The 5,316-nt window shown below is 31.1% G+C and overlaps 1 non-coding gene across 1 annotated transcript; it reads left to right on the top strand.

The window, feature by feature from the left end:
* Positions 1–319: 319 nt before the first annotated feature.
* On the top strand, positions 320–426 carry LOC139869514 (small nucleolar RNA R71). Its single transcript, XR_011766121.1, has one exon. It is a non-coding gene; the product is annotated as a small nucleolar RNA R71 (small nucleolar RNA).
* Positions 427–5,316: the final 4,890 nt, after the last annotated feature.

Raw genomic sequence — 5,316 nt, 5'->3', positions numbered from 1 at the left:
TGGTCCTCCACACTGCTCACAACTAATTCGTATTGAGTGTATATCTTTAGTCATCTTTTCCATTCGTCTCACAACAGCATCTATCTTTGCAGAAATGGAATCTAAGTCATGGCTAGAATCGGCTCTAGCTGCTTTAGATGATCTAACGATATCTTTTTCTTGGTGCCACTCATGTGAGTGGGAAGCAGTGTTATCAATAATTTTATAAGCATCAGTTTCGGTTTTCTTCATAATAGAACCACCAGCTGCTATGTCGATGTCTTTCCTTGTAGTGATGAATCATTCTTGGTAGAATATTTGTACTATTTGACAGGTGTCTAAACCATGTTGCGGACATCCTCTTAATAACTTTTCAAATCTTGTCCACGCCTCATATAGAGTTTCATTTGGCTTCTGTGTGAACGTAACAATTTCTCCTTGAAGTCTTACGGCTTTAGATGCCGGAAAGAATTGTTTAAGAAATTTTTCAACTAAAACGTCCCATGTATCAATCGCCCCTTCAGGTAAGGATTCCAACCAATCTTTGGCTTCTCCCTTTAAAGTCCGGGGAAATAACATGAGATATATCTGTTCATCCTCCACTTCTCGGATTTAAATAGTGTGCAGATCCTATTAAAGGTACGAAGATGTTCATTTGGATCTTCCTTCGGTGCACCACTAAATTGGCATTGATTAGTCACCATGTGTAGAATTTGTCCTTTGATTTCATAATCTGGCGCATTAATGTCAGGATGAGTAATTGCGTGACCTTGGTCAGTGCGTTTAGCTCTCATTCGGCCTTCCATACTTAAAGGTTCCAGATTCTCCATAATTGAATTTGTTGAATCGGAATCACTAGAGGATTCTGATTTAATGGTTCGTTCCTCAATAATCTCTGTTTGAATGATTGGTGGTTCCAGAGGAAAAATTAACGGTTCAGGATCTACGAATTGTCCCTGAATATTCCCCGGATTCTCAATTAAATTTGAATTGGAGTACTTGGTCGACTGGATGACGATTCTAAAGAAAAATCAACGACGGTAATATTAGCTAGATGTCTTGATCTAGTTACAGGTGGTGAACGTACAAAAGGTGGTGAACGTCTTGCTCGGTGCATTCACTGAATATCCTATTAGTTTTTAAAAGGAAAGAAAATAATTATATAAGTTATCCAATTAATAGACTTTTCTGATTTTGCCCACGTTTCGAATAGCCAAAAGATGCAGCAGAGGGGCAGGATTCGTTTGGTCTCAATATAATTGAGGACTGTTTGGCTCCAATAACCCGGTCCACGTACAAATCCAACTATTACTACGAACCAGAAAATTTTGATGTCTATCAATTTAACCACTTAAAATAAATTTTCGTAATTTTAAGAAGTATAGATAAGAAGTAGAAAAAAAAATCTATGTCCTAAAACTAGAATAGCGAGAAATAAGAAAAAAAAAAAGCGCGTCGAAAAAGGTCGAAAAATAAAAGGCGTCGAAAAATAAGAAAGAAAAAGAGTGACTTATAAAACTTAAAAATACTTGACTAACCCAACCTTATTACTATCACTAACTTAAAATTATAATCGCAAATTGAGATTACTAATTGGAATGATAATTGATACATAGGTAAAAGGCGTCTAAATATATTAAAGCTTACAAGTAAAACTATATCCCAAATGGCAATAACTTAAAAAGGTACTAAAACTTAAAAAGGCATCGCAAAATTCTAAAACACTTAAATCTTAGTCTAAAGAAAAAGCACTTAAGGGATTTTACGGCAAAGCCTAAAAATCTAGAAATAAAAATAACTATGGCAAAAACTATGAATTAAAACTAAATACGAGCGAAAAATACAAATATTACGCTAAAAACAATAAAAAATAAAATATAAAAATATACTAAAAGTTGTAAAAATTACAATTTTTATAAAAATTTCATTTTTATATTATTTATTTTATAAAACTATTAATTTTATAAATTAATTAAACTAATTAAACTAAATAGTACAAATAATAAAATAACTAAACTAAATAATATAATATATATAACCTAATTAAGGTTTTAAATTAATAATAATAAATAATACCCGTAATAAATGCTGAATTAGGGTAAACTGTGGCGTGTCAGACGATCTCATGCGATCGCATGAGTTTATGCCTTCGGGCTCATGCGATCGCATGAGCCAGGATTTTGGGCCAGTTTACGGGCTGCTACAGTAGCAGGCCGAATGTTTTATTTTTTTTTATTTTTTTTTATTTTGCTGTGTTTATTTTTTTCTATTTTAAATATTTATATAATATATTTTTATAAATTAAATAAAACTTATATTTTTATAAAATAAATATAAAGAAACTTTTATAGAACTTAAATATTTAACAAACTCTTAAAAATATTTATATTTTTGTTTTTCTTTTTATATTTTCGAATATATTAAAACGTATTTTTACAAAAGCGTATTTTAATAAAAGTAAACTAAAAATAAAAATCTTTTTTTTTATAAATTTGCGTTGCGCTTCCGGCTTTTAAGCTAGATGTTCCCCGGCAGCGGCGCCAAAAAAATACTTGATAGTTAAAGCTAAGGGGTATAAAATACTATTAAATTTTAGCAGGAAACACTATTAAATACGATACAATTTTACACAAGATATTTATTTATTTATAGAATGGATATACTTAAATCTTGCTACAACACTTATAGGCAGTGTACCTAATCGTACAGTAGTGTAGTTTTTAGTAAGTCCGGTTCGTTCCACAGGGAAAATCTTTTAATCAAAGCTTAACGCTATATTAGTTTTATTTTATAAAAATACAAATATATATAAGTAATATTATTATTATAAAGGGGGGTTTTTACCGTTTAATGACCGGTTTGTCGAATTTAAAACTTTAGTTGCAGTTAAAACAAAATGTAAAATATTAAATAAATAAAAGACTTAATTTAAAGCGTAAAGTAAATAACGATAATGAAATTGCTATAAATAAAAGTGCGATAAAATAAACTTGCGATAATTAAAAAGTACGATAATTAAAATTGAAATTAAATACAATAACAATAAATAAAAGTGCGATAATTAGAAGTGCAATTAAATATAAAATAAAGGAAATTAAATATGAAATAAAAAAATTATGCTTATTTAAACTTCCGTAATCATGATGTTTGACGTATGCCCATGGGTTAATTGTCCTTTGTCCTGGACTATTTAATATGTCCGTCTGGTTTTTGTCCATAACAGTCCATCAGTCATAAATATAAAGTGCGAGTGTCCTCGTCAAATTATCCTTATACCCGAAGTTAAATATTCCAACTAATTGGGGACTTAAACTGTAACAAGGTTTTATTACTTTGTTTAATAATTACACCAGGATGTCGACTGAGTGTAACCCAAGGTTTTAATACTTTATTATCAATTATGCCAAGTGTCCTTGTACATAATTTCACCCCTGTTTTAATAATTCTAGTGACTATTAATCCATTCCCGTGTCCGGTTAAATGAACGATTATTCGTACATATAAATACCCTGCCCATCGTATCCGATCGAGTGTATATGGTTATTTATAGGGACGTCCAATTGTGAATCTTTATATTAAAATTAACAAACTATCATTTAGTTAAACAAATATAAAGCCCATTAATAGCCTATAGTCTAATTTCCACAAGTGTCGTTCTTTTGTCCAAACCTCAATTATGATACAAAGCCCAATTACCCAATTTTAATATTTTTTGCCCAACATCATGATTACTTCGGATTAAATAAGCATAATAATAACTTAGCTACGAGACATTAATATAAAAAGGTTGAATATAACTTACAATGATTAAAAATAGCGTAGCGTTACACGGACAGAATTTCGACTTACACCCTTACAACATTCGCTAACATACCCTTATTATTAGGATTTAAAATTAAAATTAAAATTAAAATTAAAATATAAATATAAATATTACGTATAGATATATTGAGAGATAGAAAAAGATGTGTTTTGATGTTCACTAAGCTGCGAATTTTATAGGCATGTGGGCTGGAAAAGTGGCTCATGCGATCGCATGAGCTTTACCCTTCAAGGCCATGCGATCGCATGGCCAGCTGGAGAGGCTCACATGCCTTTGTTTTTTCTGCCGACGGTTTTTAATAATATAATATATAATATATAAATAATTATAAGAATTATTTAAATATTATATTATATTTATGTGCATAGTTGACTTGTAATTTTTAGTCCGTTGCGTCAAGCGTTGAGAGTTGACTCTGGTCCCGGTTCCGGATTTTCGAACGTTCTTGCGTACAATTTAATATCTTGTACTTTACGTTTTGAATCTTGTACTCTTGTAATTTTGAGACGTTTCTTATCAATAATTGGAACCTCTTTGATTGTCTTTTGTACTTTTGAGCTTTTTGGTCGTTTGCGTCTTCCATTCGTCGAATCTGCCTTTTGTCTTCACCTTTTATTATTTAAACGAATATCACTTGTAAATAGGACAATTGCAACTAAAAGCTTGTCTTTCTTGAGGAATAATGCTATGAAATATATGTTCGTTTTTAGCATTATCAATAATATAAGATAATCAAATTGTTAATACATTAATAAATATAATATAACATCTATAATAACATATAAACCTAAAGTGAAGGTTAATCAAAGATAATGTACAATTCATGTGAACTTCATCGCTACTCACGGTCGTAAGTGAATGATGTCTAGGTTGCCATTTATGGGTAAGCTTGTGGATCTCGAATGTCATGACTTAGATTCTGGTCAAGAGTCCTGGGCCCCCGGTTACATCTGATCATTCCTGACTTATTTGATAGCAACGAAGTTTGAGTAAAGTTATACAACGTCTTGCTAAAGATTAACCCGAACTTTCTAAAATTGGAAAATTACTATAAGTGGAAACTTTCCATAAATAGTAACCTTCCGAAAATGAAAATTCTTTAGTGAACCATTACTATAAATATAGTACTATATACTATTATCTGTTAGGAAATGTCTGATCATACGTTCTATCTCTAGGTTGAGATCTCGGTCATGTCCTTCCGTTCAATTCTTTCGTGGAATACTCTTTTGTGCTACTAAGGTGATTTTCATAGCCCCACTTTTACTGTTTACTTAACTATTTATAACTTTTGGGGTGAGACACATGCTTGCTTTATAACTGTTTTACACTTAGACACAAGTACTAAATTGTTAACTATGCTGTCATGCTTTGATTCATGCTAAATCCCTACCGTAATATCGTCAATTGCTACGTTTAAATGCAAACTTAATTATTGTGAGTAGGCCTATTGAGAGTAACGTCTCTAACCATTCGACCGTTGGTCTTTGGTTACATAATAATGATTCCACGAC

The sequence above is a fragment of the Rutidosis leptorrhynchoides genome, chromosome 9, assembly GCF_046630445.1.
Source record: "Rutidosis leptorrhynchoides isolate AG116_Rl617_1_P2 chromosome 9, CSIRO_AGI_Rlap_v1, whole genome shotgun sequence".
In the NCBI taxonomy this organism is placed as follows: Eukaryota; Viridiplantae; Streptophyta; class Magnoliopsida; order Asterales; family Asteraceae; genus Rutidosis; species Rutidosis leptorrhynchoides.
This window is presented reverse-complemented; position numbering and strand designations above follow the sequence as displayed.